Here is a 26,459-nt window from a genome sequence, read left to right on the forward strand (position 1 = left end):
CAGAAGACTGGAAGAAAGCTAATGTTGTGCCAATATTTAAAAAGGGATGATGGAGATAATTATCGTTCTCTCAATGCGATATTGGTCCTGGACAAGATACTGGAGTGTCTGATGTTTGACTCGATTAATAAAGAATTAAAGGACAGTAATATAATTAATGCCAAACAACATGGGTTTATGGAAAAGAGATCCTGTCAAACTAGCTTGATATCTTTTTTTGGATGAGATTACAAGTTTGGTTGATAAAGGTAGTAGTGTTGATGTAATAATATTGGACTTCTGTAAGGCATTTGTCTTGGTACTGCATGATATTCTGATTAGAAATCTAAAAAGATATAAAATTAGCATGGCACATGTTAACTGGGTTAAAAACTGGATAACGTATAGGATCTGATTTTAGTAGGGTCCCACAGGGATTGGTTCTTGGCTCTATGCTATTTTTATTAATGATCTGGTAGAAAAAATAAAATAGTCACTGATAAAGATTGAAGATGACTCACAAATTGTGGGAGTGGTAAATAATGAAGAGAGCAGATCACAGATATAAAACAATCTGGATCACTTGTTAATCTAGACACAAGCAAACAATACACATTTTAATATGGCTAAATGTGCATATATACATCTACTAACAAAGAACCTAGACCATACTTATAGAATGGAAGACTTGGTCCTGGTATGCAATCTATAAGAGATTCAGGAATTGTGGTGGATAATCAGCTGAACAGGAGCTCCCAGTGGAATGGTGTGGCCAAAAGGGCTAATTTAGTCCTTGGATGTATAATCAGGGGAATCTTGAGTAGGAACAGAGAGGTTATTTTACCTCGATTTGGCACTGGTGTGACTGCTGCTGGAATACTGTGTCCGGTTCACATGTGCACAATTCAAGAAGACTCTTGATAAATTGGAGAGGGTTCAGAGAAGAGCTGTGAGAATGATTAAAGGATTGGAAAACATGCCTTACAGTGATAGGGTCAAGAAACTGTTTATTTAGTTTAACAAAGAGAAGGTTAGGGGTCACTTGATTGTAGTCTATAAATTTAAAACTAGGCTCTTCAGTCTAGTAGAGAAAGGTAGAACATGATTCAATGGCTGCAAGTGGAAGGGAGACAAATTCAGACTGGAAATAAGGTGTAAATTTTTTATCAGTGAGAGTAATTAATCATTGGAACAATTTACTGAGGGTTATGGTGGATTCTCCATCACTGACAATTTTTAAATCAAGATCTGCTCTACAAATTATTTTGGGGAACTTCTATGGCCTGTGTTATATAGGAGGTCAGATTAGATGACCACAATGGTCCCCTCTGGGCTTGGAATCAGTTAATCTGTGAGTTTCAGTGGAAAGGATAATCTTGCAACACTGCAGAGGAATGTCTTTGCCCACATCATCCCCACACTTTTGGGGTAAAATGACTTCACTTATCAGGACCTTTGTGCCACAGTGGGAGATGCCTTCATTTCACCATAAACAGGGAGTCAGCTGAGCAAATATCAGTAAGTTTTCAAGTGTAGCCTCTGAGGTGTTTGATTTCCATCAGCTCGAAAGTTTCCTGTAGCTCTAGCATGTACAAAAACCGCATATGGAATTAGTTTGAACTGTAGCTCTGTCCTAAAAAGACATCTGCTCTGGTTTACGATGAATGGTTTTGCGTTAACAGAACTCTGAGAAGTTGTTTCCCTTGTTGAAAAATAAATCCTCCAATTGAAAAACCATGACTAATGCATGATTTCCCTCACAGAACTAGTTTAATATAGAAGAATGCTTTTTCAACATTGGAACGTAAAGGATTGGCACCAAAGTCCTGCTAATAATTTGGATTCAATGAAAGAGATTAAATCTTTTCATTCCTTTTTTCTTGAATACTTTTTTGGCTAGCACATTGATTATTCTTATGGTCCTGATTTCTGTTTTAACTGAATTGCTGAGAATGACAATGATTAGCAAAAGTTGTGTGGTGAGCAAATTTGTTTTCTTAATCTGGTTTTGTTTAACACCTCTTGTTCTGTCCAAAACACATAGACATACTTAAAAGGACATGATAGTGCATAGTTTACATACCACACAAGTGAAAAAGTGAATGTGCAGTGGACTTGAATGGATAGTAAACCAGTGAATAACGTGAGTATTAAAAAGGGAAAAATAGGAGGAAATGCTAGGAATGTTATAAAAACAGTGCAGTAACATATACAGGTGATCATGTTTAGCCTATATTGAAATTCAATTGCCTGTGGTATGAAGGAGGCCAGTCTAGATGATGGTGTAGAAAGTTCCTTCTGCTCTCAAAAATCTGCTTTTTCATGGCCAGTTTATTTCCATTTGTGCTTGTGCTATCATTATCCTATAGCTCAGTGATTCTCAAGCTTTTTTTCACGGACCACTTGAAAATTGCTGAGGGTCTGGGTGGACCACTTCATGATCTTTCCAAATGATGTTTGTACCATTAGTTAAGTATTGTAAAGCGCTTTGGATAAAAGTGATATGTAGAATAATAATAATTAATGTTTTTGATGTACAAATAAAAGCACACAACTCATTTTAATATCAGTAGTCTTACCTTTCTAATGCAATGGATGTGCCCTCTTTCCCTGCCGCAGCAGCCCCCGAGCTGGAGCTGGGAAGGAGGGGGGGTCTCTCCCTCTCTCCCCCGCCGCAGCAACCCCCGAGCTGTGAAAGAGGGAGGGTGTTTCCCCCACCACAGCAGCCACAGAGCTGAGACTGGGAAGGAGGACCATCTCTTCCCAGCCACCACAGCCCTGGAGCTGGGGAAAGTCGACTTTCTCTGGCCGCCTCAGGCCTGCACGTCCCAAGTCTCCCCAAGGCCACCACCTCATCTTATATTTGCATCTTCTCCAGGGTCCAGGCATTTCGTTTTTTTGTGTGTGACTGCCCAGGCATGCACTTTAGAGGGAACTATCTGCAGCCCACCTGAATGGAGCTTGAGGACCACTGTTTGAGACAGTGCTTTAGCTATATAGCTCTTCTCCTTCCCTGGTATTTGCCCCCTTAATGTATTTATAGAAAACAATTATCTCCCATCTCAGCCTTCCTTGCTAGAATAAACAAGCCAAAGTCTTCCACTCTCCGCTCTTAAGATAGGCCCTTCATTTCCAAGATCATCCTAGTAGCTCTCCTCTGCACCTATACCAGTTTCAATTCATCTTTCTTGAACATGGGTGACCAGAATTGTACACAATATTCCAGATGAGGTCCTACATTAATACTTCTCTATCTGTATTGGAATGCCTTGCCTAATACATCCTAGGATCATATTTGCCTTTTTTCAAAGCCCCATCACATTAGTGGCTCATAATCATCCTGTGATTGACCCACACACCAAGGGTCTCCTTCCTCCTCTGTCACTTCCAGCTGAGGAGCCTCCAGCTTGTAGCAGAAATTTTTAGAAGTAGACCCTAAGTGCATGACCTTGAACTTTGTACCATTGAATTTCAGCCTTTCTGTCACTCCAGTATTCAAGGTCATTTAGATCTTCCTGTGTACTTTTCTGATCCTCCTCTGTATTGACAATGCCTCCCAACTTTGTAACATCAGCAAATTTCATTAGCACACATCTATTTTTTTGTGCCAAGGTCATTAATAAAAATATTGACTATCTTGTCTATAACATTTAGACATCTGAACTCAGACAAAGGACACTAAAGTCCGATTAATTATGTAGTCTTATATTTAAGTTTCTACACTCACCCATTTCTTTCTCTGTTTTCTGAATTTTAAAGTACATTAATTCAGTTGTTGATTTTCAAAGCTTGAATGGGGTAGTGGTATGCAACTGTGAATTCTTTAGGGCAGGGACTGTCTTTATTTCTATGCATGAATAGTACCTTGCACAGTGGGACCTTGTTCCTTTCTTGGGGTTCCAAGGCACGAATATACTACAGACGACAGATAATGATAATAAATATGTTGGTATGCCATACTTCTTATTTTGATGACTGGAAAAAAGGAAGCCAGCTTGTATTTCTTTTTTTTTTTTTAAGTTGGAGATATGCCCCTTTTTCTTTTTTGGGAGCATATCTTCACTTTAGTTGAACTCAGAAATGACTTGTGATGTTCTGCCCATACTCTCTTCTGTTGTTGTCTGTCGTAATTTGGGGGTGTAATCTCTCCTACAAGCACAGGATTTACATTCCTACCTCAAGAGGTGAAATCATCTTTTGTATGTTGTAGCACCTTTTCTGAATTTAAAGCCAATCTCACAACTGACCTGCTGCAAAAAAATCTAAATAAATCTAGAACCCCGCCCCCAATTGCATTTTCCATTCCAAATATATTATTTTTTAAAATTGTTCAGCAGAGTTTTCATTACTTCTGACATTCTCCAGTAATAGAAGACAAAGCTATCTCTGGTGTCCAAAAATCTTATTTACAGCTTTCATTGCATATACTTCTGTTTATTTCTAGTTTGTGGCACATATTCTAGCGCAGTCTAATAAAACTGATCTTGCTTCATCAGCCTCAAGTCCCTGTAGATTTTCATGTATCATGTGATTAATTAATAGTTTCCTGTACACTTCTTATTCTTTTCGATTTTTTTTATTTCTTAAGCAGAAAGAGCTAAGATAAAAATAGTGAACCAGGAAAAAATAATGATAATAAAAAACAACTGTACTTGAAATCATATTCTTCTCTAGATACCTCTGTCTTTAACTACCAAAGATTTATCAGCTGAAAGATGTATAGGACTCATGGAAGTTTGAAAGATAAAGATAAACCCACTAAGTCTGCTGAGATACAAAATTAGCACTTAAAAGATATGCATATCCAAGGTGCATTAGTTGAATGTATTTTTTTGTTTACTGACAACTCATGTATTTACTTGTCTAGTAGTATTTTATTATCTTTAATATTCACTGGGAGATCACGAAGACTTGTGGCTTATAAATGAGAATTTTTCAAGTATCAGTGCAGCAACTCAGAAATTCGTTCCCTAATCATTTGGTAATCCAATGCCTAATGTATACATTAATGGAGCTTTGTGACAAATCACCTGTTAGATTTCACCTGACAGCTTGTCGTATAGTAATTATAAATAATTGTAATATACGGCTATCATAATGCCTGCAACAAAAAAACGGGGAAGGTAATTATAGAGTATCCTTCGTGCCCCCCTTTGCTCTTCTCCTGAAGTGACCGAGTATTCCACTTTGATTGAGATGGTTCTAACTGTTAATGGAACATCCCACTGTACTAAAGAATTTAGTGGGGATGCCTAGTTGTCACCATTGCATGCCACAGTCTTAGACACACGAGCCAAGGGAAAAATAACAGTATGTAGTATTAATCTCTAATGTAATACAGTACTATTTAATGTTTGAACTGCATGAGACTGCAACATGAAAACATTAAGGACTGGTCCTGCATGTCTTACTCAGGTTAAACTCTAGCAGAAGTCAATGGGAGTTTTGTCCTGAGTAAAAAATGTAGAATCAGGCCCTAAGTGGTGGCAGTCAAGAGGAAAGCTCTGTGCCTCTCCTCCCTTACTCATGTGAGGTGTCAGTGAAGGCAATAAGACTACTTGTGTGATTTAGGTGAGTAGAATTTAAACAGTTATTTTTAACAATGGAAGAAGTGTATGTGTGTTTATATATGTGTATAGATATTTTTAATGATACAAACAGAAGCAAGAGATATCTCCCAAACTGAAATGTTTGTTTATAGATTCATATCATGAGTACCTAGCTTAATTCAGTACCTTTGTACCTGGGAGTACAGCACTTTCAATTTTTGATATTTTTATAAGAAATATTTCAAAGTTAATATATTTTTGAAATGTTCTTCCAATTCAGTATTGTGCTAGCATTGCAGTTATGTATTATCACAATCTTGGCAATAAACTGCACAAACAAAAACTAGTAGAACATTGTACTTGAACTTCTTAATATATTTTGTAAAAGAATATTATCTCCACATTGTGTTAACTTGTGATATTTTGAGTTACGCATCCTGAAAGCTAAAACTTTTGGGAGCAAAAATATATCAGTGAAATAGAAACAACAGGTTTAACATTACAGCAGAAATATAAACACACACACATATGTATGTATATTTCTGCTATCATTATTGTTGCTGATGATATCAAAGCAGATACTGATTCATCCTTGGGCAACAGCAGACACAGAGTTTTTCATACTGTTTCACTGCACTCAGCATCATTTCTCCCTCTGCTCTTTACATATATACATCCAACATTATTGCATAAATCAGAAATCTGAGAAATTAAATTCACTAGGTAAGCCTGGCTTTAGTGGTTTCTATAGAAGGAAGCAGATTTATTTCTTATTCATACCACAGTGCTGACAAGAAGAACAGAGGGAGGAGCTATATCAAGATGATTATAACTGCAAATTGTGTGGAAAAAGTTAAATATAGTCTCAAAACTCAGATCTAAATTGTGGTGGCGGTGTCAGAATTTGTAGGGGATGAGGGATTACTGACCAATTTTTCTTTGTCATTCCAGGATCTTAGCATGTAGAGTACTGAGGCAAATGGTGAAAACTGTCAGGACACTGGATCATTATATTAAAACTTGGCATATCTATTTAGTTATGTCAAAGCAAGCATAGAGTCTTGGGGTACCTGGGGGCTGGGTTGTGATGGGGTTTTAATTTTTGTTTGTGTTCTGTAACCGTGTGTGTGTGATTTATTTGTAAATATAATATAAATCAACTCAACTTTTTATTGTTCAACAAAAATAGTCTCAAATTCATTCAACAGGATTAAAAATGGTCAGGCATGCCACATTCCGTATATCCTTTCCATACTCATAATGCAATTATTAAAATCTTTTGCATTTTGGAAGGTGCAGTGCTCCTTTGAGTATAAAACTGACCTTGGGATCATTTTGCATGGCACAACTGGAAGTATGTCAACAAGAGGACAGGAGTTGGGGAGGAACAAAGTATACCTTCCTTCTAGCAGGAGTAGCCTTAAAGCTGGGAAGCACTACATTTCCAAACTAAACTCAAATAATATAAAACAAAATTAAATATAACAATGCAATCTCAGTATAATAAGTCAGTGAGAGAACTCATGAGCATAAATGTTTGCAGGACCTATCTATCTGAGGCAATTACATGGAGCATCACCATAGTATGTGAGTGTCTCCCAGTCTTTAATATATTTATGCTCACAACACCCCTGTGAGGTAAGGAAGAACTTCCTCTCCAAGTGATTGGGGCCCCCAGGAAGAAAAAAAGCAGAGACTTTAAGCCAAACTTTGCAGTGACTTACATTCAACTCCCCTAATTTCATGCGCTGTAAATGAACATGGACTTTGGCCCTGTGTCTTTACAAAGAAAATAAAGTGCCATGTAAACCTATGGAAGTATATACAAATGTTTGATAACGATGATAATACTCCTTCAGGGACTAATTCTGCCTGAGTTAGGGTACTTGCAACTCCATTGATTTCATTGGATTGTATAGGATGTGAGTTGGAACAGAAGTTAACCCTTTAAATTCCACTGAAATAGACTGGATTTATAAAGTTTTTTTTGGAGAGGGACAGTTCTCTCTCTCACACACAGGGAGGTAGTCTCTTTAGTGGTGTGTATGTGTGTGAGAGAGAGAATGTGAAGGGGGACATATTTGAGATGCCCATCATCTCAGAGTTCTGTCTTTGTGTGTGCATCCCTCTGATACACACACACCATTTACACAGTACTGGAAACAAGTGTGTGTGTGTGTGTGTGTGTGTGTGTGTGTACACACACAAGACAAAATCTCTGGGCTGGACTGGTACAGCTAGCTGGGTCCCTGGGAGTGACGTCACCGTCTTTCCCCTCCTCCTTCCCCCCTCTCACCCCCCGCCCCCCGTGTGTGTCTCTCTCTTGTTTCCTATGTCCTCAGTCAGTCAGTGGTCCAGGGAGACGCTGCTGGCTCCGTTCTTCTCCCTCTCTCAGTACCGTCTCCGCTCCCGCACCGCTCTGCAACAAGCTCTCCCCAGCACTTGGGGCCATACGGCTCCTGTGATCCACGCAGCCTGAGAGGATTTAAAAATAATAATAAAAAGCCCATCAAAACAAAGCGAGAGGGAGGCACCTCCACCACTTCACTCCTCCTCGCCCCCCCTTACTCCCAGGGGAGTCGGAGCAGGGGCACCGTTCCTGCTAGTGGCTATTTCCCCCCACCCCCGAGAGAGGGAATCACCTTTTGCCTCCCGTCTGTGTGCACGGCGCTTTGTTTGGAGCAGTGGGGGGAGGCGGGTGGGCGAGCGACCCAGCTATTTGCAGCCACAGACTCTGCTACCAGGCGAAGCCGGGGGAAGAGAGGAGGAGGGGGAAGCGGAGCAGAAGCTTGGGACCAGAGCGAGCGCCCGGGAGCAGCGGCAGCCGCAGCAGGCAGAAGCAGGCGGAGAACGGAGCCGGGAAGAGAGCGGCTGGGGGAGCCGGCTGCCCCTGGCTGCTGGATCTCCGCACTCCCGCCGACTCTCCCCCACTTGCCGGCGCTGGACTGTGAGAGCCACGCACCAGCGCCAGATAGCAACGACCCGCGGGCTCCTGCTGCTTGGCTTGGATTAAATTGGCCGCCCCGGAGTCCAGCGAGAGGAGGTGGCGGCGGCGGAGGAAAGCGCTGGTGGTGGCGGGCGGGCAGGCGGCGGCGGTGGCTGCTGCTGGGACTGGGGGAGCCAGCATGACCAGGTAATTCCCCCGCCGCTGGCCCACTGCTGCCCCTCTGCCGCTCCATCTGTGCGTGTGTGGGGAGCATTGCACACATGTGCACCATGCTCAGCACCCCCGCCTCCCGGCGTTAAACTGGCTGCCCCTAGCCTTGGCCAGACCCCGCGCCTCTGTTTTCTCCTGGGTTTTAATCTCGAACCACGGCTGAGAAAGGAGTTGTGGGGTGTGTGTGTGTGTGTGGGGGGTTTGACTAGTGACCAGAGTAGACATTTCCACTGAATTCCTACTGTAAGTGTGGGGGGAGGGGGGATTCATGTTTCGTGTATTGTAAAGAGGGGTGAGTTGTTATTAATGATAGCATTTTTTTAATTTGAACTAGTGGGGAGAAGGGGAACTAGCAGCAATCAAAGGGAAAGTGGCTGCCATTCAAAGTGTGGGAGGAATTGTTTGGAGACCTTTACACACTGGAATCAGATCAGTTCTCTCTTTTCCTCTATGGTATTTGCATATGATTGTGCATGGTGATAAGAAGTTGGGAGGGGGGGTTGGTTTGTTTTTTTTAAAGGTCCTTTTTTGAAACCACTGTAAAGAAACTGAAACAGTGCAGTCAGTTTTCTGTAGGGTTATAATGGAACTCTCATATTTGTGCAAAAAACTTATTTTACCAGCTCCCTCTTAAAAATCATATTTTGTTGTAAGCAGGGATTTCCCCCTCTTTTAATGTAGCCTACTTTGACTTATAAATACAAGATTTGTTTTCTTTATTCAGTTCTAAGTGCTACATTTTGGGGTGAGGGGTATTTTTTCCTTAAAACTGTCACCCCCTACCAAGTCATCATCACTTTTCCTTTTCCAGATACCTCTCAATAAGCACATTTCTGTTTCTCCTTGTTATTTGAGACTTTTGTGTGATGAGTATACATTCTCCTGCCTGGCCTTTGTACACTGTACCACCACATACACACCTTTCTATTTCTTCTCGCCTTTTCCCCATACATACACACAATTTAAAACTGAAGCTTTTACATATGTAAAGAGGACCATTTTGTTCACCTCACCACAGAACAGCAAAGGTTTAATGTTTTTCTGTTCATTCAATAGCCACTGGAGACTGTGCGACATTTCATGTGAGACCTTAGATACTGATTTGCTTTGGAATTTCCTAGTTATAGAGGGTGGATATGTTTATTTTATGTTTCTGTTCTCTCAAGTATTTAAACTTAGTCTCAACTTTCTATGTGAATTCTATCTTGTGACCCTTTTGCCAATTGCCTTCCCTCTACCTTCTGTACAAACACAGGCAACTTCTGTAACATCAAGACTTTTACTTTGAATCTTGATGCAGAGATGAAGAAACACAGCTCTAAGATATTTTGTGTTCTTTGGTGTCTGATAAAAGATTTAGAATATTTACTACTTTCTATTCTTTATGGAAATGTGGTTTAGAATATATTGTATTTAGTGGGTTGGGAAAGAACGAAGCTTTATTGTTCATTGTTATTGAACAGAGCAGCTCTGAACAAAATAAAATTCTCCCTTGTCCCCCAAAATAATTCTATGTACTTGCATCTCACATAGCTAGCAATTTCATGACAGTTTCCTTACATTCACTCTCATGAGATCAGCTATTGTATTTTTTGAAGTGTGAAATTGGCAAACTGGTCAGTTTCATAAATTCAGCTGTCAAATTTTGTCCAGTTAAAATAGCTAAAAGCTATAATGTGTCAGCATGGGATTTTCAAAGAACTCGGTGGTGTAGCTTTTACAAAGACATGGAGAGGGTTTTAACTGGATACTTTTTACGGGAGTAGCTTTCCAATTTTAGTTGTCACTTGTGGTGGTATGGTGGAATATATTTAGGTTTCTCTCAATGCTGAAATGATGTATAGCTTGTGTATATCCACTTTAAGTACTGAGAGCTTTGGCTAAGTAGTAGAGTTCTACTCTAAGAAGGCACTGAGAAATTCATTGTGGTTTATGTGTGCTATGCCAAGCTGTCAGGAATGGCGTTTCAAAAGGAAAACTGCATCTCTGAGCTTCTAGATGTCAGGATCTGTGTTTTAAAATCTGCTTTTAGTATTTGCAGTCATATTACTTTTTAATGAATAATAAAAAGTGGAATAAATTAAACATTCTGTTGTGGCTGTTATATAACTCAAATATTTGTTGTGCCAGTGCACTGAATGGGAAATGTTAAAACATACAGCATTTAATTTTCTGAGGAGGTTTGTGAAAAGAGCTCTGGGGTTATATTTAGAAATGAATTATTTACTGAATTTAATCAGTAATTCAGTTTTAATTTTAAGGTCACCCTTCATTTCTAAGCCAGAATAATGCAGAGACTAAAACTAGCCAAGCTATAGAGTAGGAATCCCCCTTCATCTGTGCTGTGTGCTCTAGTCTAAACCACTAGAGGCCTGTATAAACTGCTTGTGTACAGCAAATACCAGTGCATAACATATGCACCAGAAGGACATTTTTAACACAGATAGCCAACATCAAAATGACACTTTTCTATGATTCATTGCCAATAAATTAGACTAATGTTGTTCGGGAGTTAAGTGTATGTTGTCCTTCCCCTCCCTCCATAATTCTATTCAGGATTGTTGACTCCCCTGCCACTGTGGTTAAGGAAAGATGCTATCAGAGGTGATAGGCTACATTTCTTTGTCTCATCTTAAAATGCAAGTTTCCTTTATTAGATTAATAATGGCACTGTTCCCATAATGCAAGCGTAGGGTTAAAAGATAATCTAAATAGGATTACTCTAAGGAAGGAATAGACATAGATTGATGGAGTATTTAAACTAGCTTTGTAAGTGCTGTGTAAGTTGGCAAGTGCGGAGATTCCAAGGCTCTGGCTGGAGTATAGTCAGCAATTATGGGATCTGGACTGAAGATGCTCTATACATTTTTGAGTGTCAGTTTCACAAATTTAAAATCGACCAAGCATGGAATTCTTGATAGACATTAGGGAATAAGGTCAAGTATACTTACACTGTTCCTTTGTTGATTTTTAGTTTTTCAAACTGACAAGGCAGACCATTTGTAAAAGAGCACAGCTGAAACGTTCACATATTGAATTTCCTTCAAAATGAACTTGATTTATCAAGCTATTGAGCAATTCTATTTTTAAAAGGATTCTGGAGATAAGTCAGCATACTGAAGGTCGCATAATGAAAGTGCAACTTCAGTACACCATGTTTTAATAGGCTATCTTACTTTAAAAACAGCTGAGTTATGTCACATCAAGTGGTGTGGGTGGTCATTTGCCACAATAGGCTTTCTGCCCGGTTCCAAAAATGGGCTAAAAATGGCATCCTACATATGTAAATAAATAATAATAATGAAGCCCACCTGAATAAGTCTCCTTAAATCATATATGTCTTTTCAAGGCTAGGAATTTCAGACAGTATTTTGATAAACCAAGTCTCTCCTTTCTGAAATGCACACAACATACTTTGAATATATTTAGATTCAAAATACAACAAAGACTAATTACATGTGAATAGTCAGTATAGGTGCTTGAGCCAACATGTTTCACTCCTGTATTACTGCATGCTACGATCTGTACTGGATTTTTTTTTTTTAAAGTGTAGATATTGGTATTTAACTGACTTAAAAAAAAATCAAAGGGCCATGTCATGCCATCACTTTTTAAGCAGAATCCCTCATTGTGAATCTGTTGACAAACTGATGGCATACGATGGTCCATATATTTCATTAAAACTCTAAATTTCATATTTGCTATAGATTGTTTATTTGTTTAATACTTCGAGCCCTTGATTTGTTTGGAAAAGGCTTAAAAGGAAGCTACATATGAATGCACAAAGGCAACTGACAGCCTGGAGCAGAATCAGTGTTTAAAAATATTCCTTCATATATTAGCAATGATTTACCAGGTAGGAGCAAAGGGGAAAAGTGTTTTCTCTCTGTGATCCACTACACTAAGAGCTCCAGTACAACACATCTACTGAGGAAATCTGATGATGTAGAAAAAGATTGCTTGAGAGTGCTTTGCCTGTAAATTCCATTCCAACAAGCTTCTCTTGTTTAAACTGCTGTGCATTCATAGAGCTGTGTGTCTGCCACAGGTTTAGTTTGGGATCTATTTTCCCATAACATCTCTCTGATAATCTCAGTTGGTTTTCACTGGGGAGTGATAATACTTATTTAAACATGACGTGCAAATCTTCACATATGGGTTTGCTTGCTAAAATATACGAAAACATTGATTGAAAAATTACTAAAATGATGTTCTTTTGTAAATATAGTGATCAAAGAATTGTTCCAATCCTAAAAACCTTGCTTAATAATAGTGATTTTAGTTTTTTTCAGGCTGTTTTAATTCTTCAATTAAAATGACAATTCATACACATAATTTGTTCTTTTTACCAGCTCAGTTTTAGCCATAATATGTGCTTTTAAATATATTTACTTTCCTTGGATCAAAAGTCTTTGCACGTTTAAGTATCTCATGCTTACCAGCTGTGACGTATTCCTCAGAAACTAACATTATTCAACTGTAGCATAATAATAGGGGGGAAATTAAATTGTGATGGATATTGCAGCAATTACTACAATAGGAGTGATGTCACAAATTTAAACTTCATGCTTATACCTATGTCTCCGAAATCCTTACTAGCATTGCTGTGTGTATTATATACTTTCAAAATTTAACAGCATACTGAACATACAGTACATTTTTCCACATATCAGTTCATTAAAAATTATAGGATTTTATATTCTCACACTAAAATTGTTTTTCTCTTTGATTCATGGCACTAGAAGACATGTCCCAATTTACTATCATGCTCTGTGCTACATTTCCTCTTGGTTCCAAGTATAGCTAGGCTTCTTCATAGCTTCAATAGTTCTTTCAATGTCTTTCCATTGGTATAGAAACTTATTTCATTGTTTTCCAGATAATTAAAATGCTCTGTTTAATAATAGAACTAATCACATATTGTTATAGTCAGTTGGTACATATTTTCTCCATCCACAATATATTAAACTTACTGTGTGAAACATAGCAAGCAAATGCGATGATCTTTGGATTATAGCCTTTAATGTTCTGGAAACGATGTTTCTAGAAGTCAGAGTTCAGTAAGTGACACATGTAAAATTTAGCTTCTTAGATGGCAGAATCCGCTAACTTCTCATAATAGCTACTGGGTCAAGTGCCAAGCTGAAGGGATCTGAATGAAACAAATGTGGATCTAGTCCCACATTTGCAGAAAGCTATACAATCCTCCTGCAAATTGACTGCTCTTCTACTTTGATTTCAGTGGCCCAACTTCTTTACTATTGCAACCTGCCTCAGTCTGACGTTTGGCTTTCTGTTAATTGTTTAGACTCACTGACTGGAAATATACAGACATATTCTGATAACAATGTCAGAGGCTTTGTGACCTTTAGAATACAATTGTTTGCTGAGGTTGTACTCAATAAAACTCTGCCTGCTTTTTATAATGCTGATTGAATTAAAAATTTTTTAATTGTATTTTAACTGTCCCTAGGCTGTATTCTTTAATACAGCTTTACTAAAGGAAAATGAGATTTGTAGATATGGAATTAAGAGAATGTTATTTCTTTATTATTGTTTTTTATGGCTACGGGGCCTGAGACATTCAGAATGAAGAATTAACCTTTCTGTTACGATGTTCTGCTAAAAGCTTTGCACATTTTCTTAAAGTTAAGAAAGGATGATTTTACTTTATTTTATTAGTGGAAGATTCAAACATCAGTGATGTTTGAAAAGTTTACGGAAAATATTTAGGACATTTTACACAGTTGGCCTTTCTTCATCTGCCTTACACTCAAGGATAAAGTATTTTCAGCACAGAAATCTGTGTCTGGTGTTTTGGCATGTACATGTAAAATTAGTTTATTTGTGTATACCTGTATAATTACTGCAGGGTTAAAATTGTTTTGTGTTTTTTTAAAAGGAAGGAGACCCCCTCCTCACTACTCCCCATCTCTAGTCTGGAAGTAAGTTCCAGAAGGGGTCTCCTTCACAGAAAGGTAATTTGTACACGTAGGACCAGAATTCCCCTTTTTGAATTTTCAACCCTTTGAGCAACAAACGTGTCATTTATGTGTCAGATATATACATTACGTACTGGTTTTTACCTAAATGTTGTTTTAAGCATGTCAGGAGTTGCGACCACATACTGATACTACTCCAGATGAAGTCAGTATGAAATGCTTGATGACTTTAATGGGAAATAGATGTCAGGTCCCTACATTTGAATATGCAAACATGTACAGTTTTGATTATAAAAAATATCAGCAGGTTAGAATTTTAGTTAAATATATGTAAGTGAAAAACATGAATTTGGTGAAAAATATGCAGTCTGATGAAAGGCTGAAACACTGACTAGAAAGTAGTGTAGAAATGTTGGTTGTATGTTGTTGGGTTTTTTTTTTGTTTTTTTTAAGGATGATAGTGTGTCTTAGAAAGCTGCTTAACTACTGCCCAGTGCAGCTGTCCTTCCCTGAAAGATTAGGTTTCAGGAGCAATGATGGATGTTGGATGCCTGTAGCCAGTTGTGAGGTTTGCTCTGAGGTCAACAGTACTGATGGAGGATAGGAATTTACAGCTTTCTGTCTCTACGCCAACCCAACCAGTAGCATTTCTCAGGGAAAAAAAATTAGACGAGACACATGCAGTGCTGAGCTAATGTTCCAGGATAGTTCAGAAAGCCATTCATTTTAGAGGTTAAAAAAAACAGATTTGTAGATATTAAGGACATTTGTAGTCGTCAGAATTATGGTTTTTTTTTTAACAGATATGCATACAGCATTCTTACCTAGTATACAGTATATGAAATAGTGTAGCTTAATGTACATTCTTTCTTATATTCTGTTAAAGTGTGTCAGCAAATTGTGAGTTAATATGAGATAAATCTATACTTGTTGACCTATTACTTCTGTAGTTTAGAAGGTGTTTTAAAAATATTTAACGGATTATCATTTAGAATTTGAAATCAAGCCATTTAAAGTCCTGGCACAATTTTTCTCTCATTTTTCAACTAAAATTGTCTAATATTAATTTTCCTGGAAAAATATGCAGTAAGGGTTTTCCTGAAATTATGATCAGAGAATTAATTATATACATTAATTATGAAAGATTAAACATCAAGTTTATCCTACCATCTTTATTTTAGATATCACAATACATATTGCAGATAAAAGCACATAGTTTGAATATCTTTGAAATATCCAGTTGGAGGTGATGGTTTAAGAACAGACGTTCAATATTAATTATGAATTGCCGAGGTTTCCTGAGTAAATTAGACTAATATTTTATATTGGCTTAATTTGATAACTTTTTAAAATGAATATGATAAGATAAAGAATGGGCAACAAAGCATGCTATTGTGAGGAAGGCATGAGACTTCCTTGGATCTGACATTTTGTGAGTTCCTCATTTGCTTTGGTACCATACACTATGAAAGGAGACTTAATGGTAAATAATGGTAAAGAATTTCCTGATATAGGGCCTGATCCAAAGCCCATTGAAGTCAGTGGAAAGGCTCCTATTGATGTCAGTAGCCTGTAAATGATCATTACTGCCCTAGTTTAAATCAGGCTGGACTTTTTCTTTTAGTAAATCTTAGAAGTGATTAAATGCAAATATATTGACATAGAGAAGTAGTCTTGGTAAAATATCTGACACGCTGTTTTATAATGTCCCATAAGATAAGAAAACAAAAGCATTTTGATAAAGAGAAATATGTTTCCAGCAGGAATATCTTTACAGCAGTGGTCCATCAAGGAAATGGAGCTGTGCCAAGGAGCTATGCTTTCTGTTTTATTGGCGGCTTGCCAACAACTTTTATTTGGAAAACTCATCAATTAAAGTGAAGCATTTTAAATAATAAATATTCACTGTTTACCAGTTAATTTAACTATAAATAACAGATGGGTTACTTGATTAGGTTTCAATTTTTAACCTGTTTTGTGAAGAATAGCATTTTTCAAGTTATCATTAAATGCATCATTGATCTATTTTTAATTAACAAAATTTTACATATAACAAATGCATGTTGCTAAGCTGCTTTGATAATCTGGAAAATTTATTTTGTACTTGACATAAGAAACTTGGAATATTTTTATCATACATGGCACATGAAGGAAAAAGTGTAACATTACTCTGGAAAAGTATTTGTGTTAAGTGACATTAATCAAAGGGAAGTAGATATTCAGTGCACATTTTTGGAGTCACTAAGGTAAATCTATATATTAACACTTGTGTCCTGTTAAACATTCTGAAATATTGCCTTAAATGGTACATGAAGTCTCAACATACTGCTTTGCAGATAAAAACCTCACTGCCCTTTAAATACATCATGGAACAATTACTTTGGAGATCATTATTCTCTGTAAAGCCAAAAGGTATTTAATAGCAACCCAAGAATAAACCATACCTCCCGAAAAGACTAACAGACACCATGTTTAATTTGGAAAGACCCTGAAATGTCTGGAAAACATTGCAAACAGACTTAAGCACAACGGTTTTTCAGTTAGCTTGGAGATTGTTAGACAATTCTGTGCTAAATGGCCTACATCTATAAATACTGTATATATGTTAAAAAGGAAATATTTATATCTCCAGCTCTTAGAGCTCTATGTGATGGAACAGACAGGTGCCTTTCTGGGAAATGTAATCCCCAGAAGGCCACTTTCAGGGAATACGAACTGGGCTTACTCAGGGGACAGGTTGATCTAGTGCACATGAGTAATCCCCCCCCCCCCGCAAATATATATTAAAAATTGTGACAAGAACTGTAGAGCTGTTTTGGAAATAGGAATTCTTTCTAATCCTGATTAGTGCTACTCTATTATTCTCAGCTCCTTCTGTTTCTTCTTCACATACTCTGTGACAGGGGTTGTAGCATTAAGTACTAGGCATTTCTCTGAAATGAATGGCACATCACTGTTTCACATTGCATATCACAGCTAGTATGAGCACGATGTAGCAAATACTATGTCACTTCATTCACTTTCTCATATGTATTCCATTAAATGCTGCATTTTTAAAAGAAATATAATCTGTTGGTAAAAGAAAGTAATTATGAGTTGATGCAATGTTCAGGAGAGGGACTCCACACTTTCTTCTGATACATTACAATTTTGGGACACATTGCCTTGGGAGGATGCACTGAATACTGGGTAGCTGAATACTCTGTATTTGACTAGATTCAGTGGATGAGCCCTCACACAGCTATATCCACTAGTGAGGATTTCCTTTCCCTATTAGGTAGTATATCCATTGCAGTTTGTGCCCAAAGGGATTTCAAAGAGCCACAAGACTTCTAAAGAATAAACCTTGCCTGTGCTACTTGGACAGAATGTTTAGAAAGGGGCTTTACAGTCTCTTATTATCAATATTTCAAGGACTACTCAAGCATACAGATGTCATTTCTTACTGAAATCCTAAAGGAATCTTGTGGTCTTTCAGCTCTAATACCTCTTCTTAGCAGCTACTTTGTACGGGAAATTCCAGAAATTGTTTATTGGACTCTCTTCCCCTATTGTCTCATCCTGGTACAAACTCAAACAATAAAGCATTTATGCACCATATATCAGAAAACCAGGAGCAAGAGAATAGTGAGAGGTAGGAGACTAAGCACACAGCCCTTTTTTGCTTCTTGTCATGTATTAAGGCAGTATGAAAGTTCTCCAATTTTGTTGTTGTTGCTTATATGGTTTGTTTTGTTTCTGTTGTTTTTTTTTTTTTTTTTAACAAAAGAAGCTCCATTCCTCTCAATGTTGGAAGATTGACAGGAAAGTTAATGTAATGATGACATCACTTTTGCTTCATATTTACTCTCTTAGCAACTTGAGAAGTGACAAGATTTTCAGCCATATTTAAGGCTCTTTAGGTATATTTGCTTTTCTTATCGCTTATTTAGCGCCAATCATTAAGTAACATTTTGAACAGAAAAAGTGTTTGTTAAAGTTTCAGCGCCCTAGTCCTTTCAGTGAGGGTATTAGAGATGACCATAGATATCGTGCGACCCGACAGAGGGCCTCCAGCAAAACCAGGAAAGAGCAGACTTCACATTCTCAATATTTCTCGGGTAAAAAACTAACAGGAAAATAAAAACCTTTTAGGCATTCTTATATATGTAAGAATAAATGGGCACAACCCCAATTTTTCAAAAAAACCATGCAGGTCACATTAAAACCTGACAGCCTAAATAAGACTCCATATAACACATGGGTAAAGCAAAAGGAAATATGGAAGAAAAAGAGGGACTCCAAAAACTGAATTACCAGTAAGTAATTTTACCTTGTTGTTAGGCTCCTTCTTTTGCTATCCCATGGGATATTCAGGTGTCTCCATAATCTATGTCCACATGGTAGTTCATGATGAAAGTGTAAGGGAAGGACCATGCAGCAGACTTGCAGATTTCCAGTGCAGTATGACCTCAAGCCTCTTCTCCGAGGAGGTCGAAATACCCAAGGTAGAATGACATTTAGCTAGCAGAAGTAGAGAGTCCTGTTTGTCTTTTCAGAAGTCAGATTGACATATGATTTTAGCCAATTACTGAGTCTAGTATGGAAGCCACAGACAGACTTGATGTCTTAGCAGTTTATCAAGGAAACACATTAGGAACAGGGAGCTAATAACTCGGAAGCTTAATTCTCAAAAAAACAAAAAAAGTTACTTTCATAGACCATAGCTGGAGAGAGAATTTTTATGCATATCATCACAAAGGCTCTGGAGCGGAAAAGGGAGGTCCCACTGAGAATGAATTCTCTGAAAACTGGTCTTTATAAGGAGAAGGCTTTGAAAAACTTTATGGTATGGGAAGCAAAAGTCCACTGGAACCCAGAAGGCCAAATAGCTGAAACCTTAAGTCTGAGGAGAGCTCCAGGCACGTTAGGCTCAGCCAAACCAAGCCATCTGCACTTTGTTTTTGAGGATATGATGTGATTGCAAGCATCCCAATTAGAAAAGGGCCCATCAGATCCCCAATTAAGCTTTTAGGTCAAGGACATGTGGCTACATAAGTAATGTGTTTGCAACCTCAAGGAGTAAACTTTCTCTATCTCTGCTTCACTTTTCTACCAGGTCACAATCTCAGAAAAATGGAATTTAGGTAGAGAACGAGCCCCTGGAAGGGAAAATCACAACAGATTGAGGGAATCCATCCATGCTCTACCACAAAAGCCGGCAGCTAGGACAGAGACTAAGAGGCCACCGAGAGGAACTATGATGTTACTTCCCTGTCCTCTCTGATCTTGCACATAATGCAAGAGGAAGGTGGGGACAGAGACTCAAGCTTCTTCTACCAAACTCAGAAAAAGGTTCCTCAGACAAGGGGTTGAAAGCTTGAGAGCAGAATTTAAGTATCTTAATATGGGATAATGAGCCAAATCAAGCCATAAAGGATTGTTTCCCTAAGAGGCAGAGGGAGAGGACAGTTCCAAATGCAACAGAGAAAAAGCAGAGCTGAGGCATCATGCTTCTGGGACAAGGGTGTTTGAATTGTGAGTCTTTAAAATACAGTGATACCACACACAAACAGTTATTAATCTCCACACAAATGAATGTTCTTGAGCAATACTGAGTTCTGTCTCTGACTCTACAGCAGACATCCAGTTGGACCCAGGGAAGTCATGCAACCTCTCAGCACCTCAGCACCCTCCTCTACAGAATGAGGACAATTCTTCCCTAACTTAAAGCAGTGTTATGGAAATTAATTCACTAATGTTCTGAAAGTTTCTTAGAATGTAAGCTAGAAAGCCCTATTGTGAGAGCAAATTATTATGTGGCTGATCTTATTCTGGACATCACCATAGCTCTAGCAGTGTGGCTCAGTCACAGATTGAAGCAATTATCTCTCAAACACTGAAAAATCATGGTCAGGAATGAGTTTTACAGATATGAGATTCACAGGGAGTACTGGTTCTATGTCCCTAGTTATATAACAAATTCAGCAATTCTAAGGACAGCTACTGAGAAGTCAAAAACCCATCAGAGAGACTAATTATAATGATAGTGGCTATGGGAACAGAAGGGAGAAGTGACTTAAATACCTCAAACATATTCACTCTATAGACAGAGAATACAGAATATTATGGGACAGGACCTATGTCTGACAAGACGTCTGACATGCAGACTCCGTTACTGAGATGCAATATCTTGGTGAGTGAAGACAATTCAGATGTTCTCCTAAAAATATTAACCCCAGATTCTAAATGTAGAAAACTTCCCTCAGAAGCTAGCCTGCAAAGTAGGGGTTCATATTTGGACTCTGGTTCAAATTTGAGTTCCCACTCAAGGAAGTTATCCCTATCCCTTTTATGCAAAAGTAAGTTGGTAGAAAAAGATACTCAAGATCATATCTCACTGCAGTGCAGCTCTGGGATTACAGATGGAGTTGGGTGCTGAGAGGCTGGAATCATTTGAACATCATGCAATCTTATAAGGGCAGGTGAGGTCTGCACAGGAATGAACCAGAATATAAGTGTAAATGGACAGCCTGAAGCTAAAGCAGCAGGCAGTTTACAGGTTATTAAAAGGACATCAGACAGGGAGTTAAGGGGCTCTGAGATAGCTCCATGGTGCTTCATTAAAAGAGACTCACAGACAGTAGTTGAGAGATTGCTGTGTCAGACAGGCCCATCTATCTCTGCAGCATTTCCTCTCAAATTGCAGATAGCCCTCTGCTGTGTGAAATGAAAGCAGCAGAGAAGAATATTAGACAGAAACCTGCCACTGAAGAGTGGGAGAGAAGGGCACAGCTGGCCCAACTCAGGGGCCTGAGAGCTTTTTAAGGAACAGAGAGCCATGAGTTGTTGAGCCACTGCTGAGCAGGAGAGGAGATAAATCCTACCCGGTGTCTGAGACAAAAAGTGCAGTCCCCTAATGAACAAAAAAAAGTCCTAAAATCCTGACTCCTGCATCTCACTATTTGGTGAGGTCCAGGGTCCAGCACTGAACAACTGCAGAGAAGGAAGAGGGAGTGAGTCTGAGAACAGCACTATAACTTCTGAGGCAGTGGAGGCAACTAACTTATCCTGCAAGTTGATTGCATGGCTATAGCAATTTCATATATTGAATCATATTCCAAAGTGAAAGCAGACTAGGGAGCTGGATTCACAGTAGCTGAGAGTTAACAGAAGATAGAATCTAGCAGTGAGCATGCTGTGCTGCAAATTAGCAATGGCAACAGCTGCCAAAGACAGCCATTCCTAGTAGAGACTGGCCTGCAGAATCAATGGAAAAACAGGGATGAAGTCAATACTCCAACAACCCCCCTGGAGAGGGGGAATACCCAGAAAGGAATGAGTCTGGTGCTGTGCCAGTGGCCATAGATCAGGGGTTCTCAAACTGGGGTCTGGACCTGTCAGGAGGTCGCGAGGTTATTATATAGGAGGAGGGGTTGTGAGGTGTCAACCTCCACCCCAAACTTGCTTTGCCCGCAGCATTTATAATCGTGTTAAAATATAAAGTGTTTTTAATTTATAAGGGGTTTGTGCTCAGAGGCTTGCTATGTGAAAGGGGTCAACAGTAAAAAAGTTTGAGAGCCACTGCCGTAGATGTTGCAGTGAAAGGTTACTGATAGCACAAAGCAGTGCTCTTCGCTAAGTGTGGAGTTTCAGAGTGGTAGCTGTGTTCGCCTGTATCAGCAAAAACAACGAGGCATCCTTGTGGCACCCTGGAGACTAACAAATTTATTTGGGCATAAGCTTTCGTGGGCTAGAGCCCACTTCATCAGATGCATGAAGTGAAAAATACAGGAGCAGAGTTCACAGTGAAGTTTGATATAGATGTCATCTTTGTCCTAGCAGAAGAATCTTAAAAGGACCATAGACCTTAGATAATTTTCCTTTGCTAACATCTCCAAAATAGAGCTTAGTCTGGGAGAAGTAAGTTTCCCAGCAAACTGAAGAGTTCTTCCCCTTGCTGCAATAGTCACCATAAGAAGAGATGGCAGCAGCAACTCTGCCGGTTGGGTACTCACACCCAGCAAACACAGATGGGCTGCATTCAACCTTCAAATGAATGGTTCCTAAATACCATCGTGATGGTTGTCCTATAAATGCTTGTGTAATAATAAATATACATTGTCATAACAAAACGTATGCCATTCTTCACTAGTGAGGGCAGAATCTTTCTACCACACCGACCTTCCTTCCCTGTCTGCCTCAAACCACAAATTCCTTTAGTTTTGTTTTTATAAAGAAGAAAATTCATCTTCTACCTGGACACTTGCAGGGACCATTCATGGTCTCTAGGGCTGCACCATCTTCCATAGGCTGCATGGTCCCATTACGGTGGTAAGATTAAGTTATAATAGTGCTTTTCATTCCCAGGGCCCTATGGCCTTGATCCAGCAGCTGTTTGAACCTCTGGCTGTTTGGCATCCCCTTGCCTTTCGTGGTATTCCATTCAGGTGCAGGCTCCTGCCCAGATCCAGTTGCAAGATTGTGGCCTATCGTATGTACAAGAATAATTTCATTTACCACTGAAATGCAGACATCTCTGAGAAGAGGGTGACAGCCTTGCACATAGTTTGCACACAACATATTATTTAATGGTTTGATCAGGAAAGTTTTGACCAAATAGAGAAGGAAAAATCTTACCCTTTACAAAAAATGGAATGCTGTCTTTAGAGTTTGTGGAGCACAGAGAGGACCTTGGCTTTTAATGTATTAATCAAAAGACACACACATAATAAAACGTATGCCCTTTTATCTACCTTGGAAGGATGAACAACTGAGTTGACTGACAACCACTAGAGACTCCTCGGAGTACCACTGCCTAGCCTCTTCTGAGTATACTGTATGATCCTTCATCTGCTGCACTTCTGTTGATTGGTTCTGGCCCAGTATCTTTATGTCGCAGTTTTATCAACCCACTGCGAGATTTTACCCTCCTTCAAAGCTGCCAGGATTTGAACTCAGGGAGTTTCAGATTTAATTCTTAGAATCTTGAGACATCCCCTTAATGATGAGGGGTGTGACAGAATCCAGTATCAGTGAACTTTACCAAAAAGATAGTACTGGTACTCTTACTACTTAATAAGATAAAAGTATACTGGATTTCTTTTCATACATAGCAGTGTGGCTCTTTTATTGAGTAGAGGGTCTCTCAAGCACAGAATATTCCTTTTGTGTTATCAGTAATAACGTGAATGGCTGAAAATGTCTCTATGTCTACAATTTGTGGATGACCCTAAAATTAGGAGAAGTTGTACATTTGTGGATCTGACATTACAAATTCGCTTACCACATGGCATGTGAGTTTAGCACAGTCTGCAGCATGGTGGTATCCAGACATATCAGCTGTTCATCACAAAAACTATCAGACACTTAGAATCATAGAATCATAGAATCAAAAGGTTGGAAGGGACCTCATGAGGTCATCTAGTCCAACCCCCTGCTAAAGGCAGGACCATTTTCCCTAAATAATCCCAGCCAGGGTGCGGTCTAGCCGGACGGACTTTAATAGCCTAAAGAAATGGACGATTCTACCACCTCCCTAAGGTAAACCCATTTCCAATACTTCACGACACTACTCCTATAGTCAGGAAAGTGTTTTCCTAATGTCCAGCCTCGACTTCCGCAACTGCAAACTTCAAACCATTGCTCCTTGTTCTTCCTCAGTCACCACTGAGAACAGCCTAGCTCCCATCCTCCTTGAGCATCCCTTCAAAGTAGTGAAGGTTGCCTATCAAATCCCTTAGTCTTCTCTTCTGCAGGCTAAATAAGCCCAGTTCCTTCAGTCTCTCTTCATAAGTCATGTGCTCAGTCCTCTAATCATTTTGTTGCCCTCCGCTGGACTCTCTCCAATTGTTCCACGTCCTTTTTTGTAGTGTGGCGCCCAAAACTGGACACAATATTCCAGATGCGGCCTCACCAGTGCCGAATAGAGGGAATAATCACATCCCTCGATCTGCTGGCAACACTCCTACTAATACAGCCCAGTATGCTATTAGCCTTTTTGGCTACAAGAGCACACTGTAGGCTCATGTTCAACTTTCCATCTACCGTAACCCCAAGATCCTTTTCTTCAGCACTGCTACTTAGCCAAACAGTCCCCAGCCTGTAGCAGTGCATGGGGTTTTTCTGTCCTAAGTGCAGGACTTGCACTTGTCCTTGTTGAACTCATGAGGTTTCTTGTGGGCCCACTTCTCCAATTTGTCTAAGTCTCCCTGAATCCTATCCCTGCCCTCCAGCGTGTCCACACTCCCCCCAACTTGGTGTCATCTGCAAATTTACTTAATGTGCAAGCTATCCCATCATCAAGATCATTAATGAAGACATTGAATTAGAACGGGCCCTAAGACAGACCCTGGGCACACCACTTGTTACTGGTTGCCAACTAGAGAGTGTGCCATTGATACCTACCCGCTGAGCCCGTTGATTCAACCAGTTTTCTATCCACTTCACAGTCCATTCCTCCAACCCATACTTCCTTAGTTTGCTGATGAGAATGCTGTGGGAAACCGTGTCAAAAGCCTTACTAAAGTCAAGGTATACAACATCAACAGCTTTGCCCCCATCCACAAGTCCAGTCATCTCATCATAGAAAGCAATCAGGTTGTCAGGCATGATTTACCCTTGGTGAATCCATGCTGACTGCTTCTGATCACCTTGTTTTCCTCTAAGTGTTTCAGGATGGATTCCTTCAGCACCTGCTCCATGATTTTTCCAGGGATTGAGGTGAGACTGATTGGTCTGTAGTTCCCTGGATCTTCCTTTTTCCCTTTCTTAAAGATAGGTACTATATTTGCTTTCTTCCAGTCCTCTGGGACCTCTCCTGTTCGCCATGAATTTTCAAAGATAATGGTCAACGGCTCTGCAATCACATCAGCTAACTCCCTCAGCACCCTCGGATGCAGTTCGTCCGGTCCCATAGACTTGTGCACGTCTAACGTCTTTAAGTAGTCCTAACCTGACCTCTATCACAGTGGGCTGCTCTCCTCTCTCCTCTCTGCGTTCCCCAGTGTAGTAGTCTGGGAGTTGATCCTGCCCGTAAAGACTGAAGTGAAAAGGAATTGAGTACTTCAGCCTTTTCCATATCTTCCACCACTAGGATACCTGCCTCATTGAGTAAGGGACCTACACCATCCCTAGTTCCTCTTCTTGTTGCTTACATACTTGTAAAAACCCCTTCCTATTATCCTTCACATCCCTTGCTAGTTTCAACTCAAATTGCCCTTTGGCCTTTCTGATTCTATCCCTGCAGGCCCGAGCAATAATCTTATATGCCTCCCCAGTCATCTGTCCAAGCTTCCATTTTTTGTAAGCTTCCTTCTTTTGCTTCAGCTCACCACTGAGTTCCCTGCTAAGCCATGCTGGGCACTTTCTACGCTTGCTGTTCTTTCTGCACATCGGTATGGTATTTTCCTGTGCTCTTAGCATGGTTTCTTTAAAAAAAACTGCCAGCTCTCCTGGACACCCATCCCCTTCAGTTCAGCTTCCCAGGGAATCCTGCCCATCATTTCTCTAAGGGAGCTGAAATCCGCTTTTCTGAAATCCAGGGTTTGCGTTCTGCTTCTCTCCTTCCTTCCTTTGACCAGGGTTCTGAACTCTACCATGTCATAATCACTGCTGCCCAGGTTGCCGTTCACCCTTACTTCCCCGATCACTCTTCTCTGTTTGTGAGCAGGAGGTCGAGAGGCGCAAGGCCCCTCGTTGGTTCCCCCAGCATTTGTACCAGGAAGTTGTCCTCAGCGATCTCCAAAACTTCCTGGATTGCCTGTGCACTGCTGTATTTCTCTCCCAGCAGATATCAGGATAATTGAAATCTCCCCCATGAGAACCAGGGCCTGTGATCTACAGACTTCTGCT

The 26,459-nt window shown here is 39.5% G+C and overlaps 1 protein-coding gene across 35 annotated transcripts in view; it reads left to right on the forward strand.

Annotated features, from left to right (window-relative positions):
* The window catches only part of PTPRD (protein tyrosine phosphatase receptor type D), a 1,348,190-nt gene that overhangs the window by 797,366 nt on the left and 524,365 nt on the right, over positions 1–26,459 (forward strand). The window contains exon 1 of one of the 35 annotated variants that reach the window (XM_075067328.1): positions 8,368–8,661. The exons of the other annotated variants lie outside the window; for them this stretch is intronic. The gene's annotated coding sequence lies outside the window, so the exon portion shown is untranslated. Of the gene's footprint in view, positions 1–8,367; positions 8,662–26,459 lie in introns of those variants that run through there. 35 annotated transcript variants of the gene reach the window in all.

The sequence above is a fragment of the Chelonoidis abingdonii genome, chromosome 6 (assembly GCF_003597395.2).
Source record: "Chelonoidis abingdonii isolate Lonesome George chromosome 6, CheloAbing_2.0, whole genome shotgun sequence".
NCBI classification, from domain to species: Eukaryota; Metazoa; Chordata; order Testudines; family Testudinidae; genus Chelonoidis; species Chelonoidis abingdonii.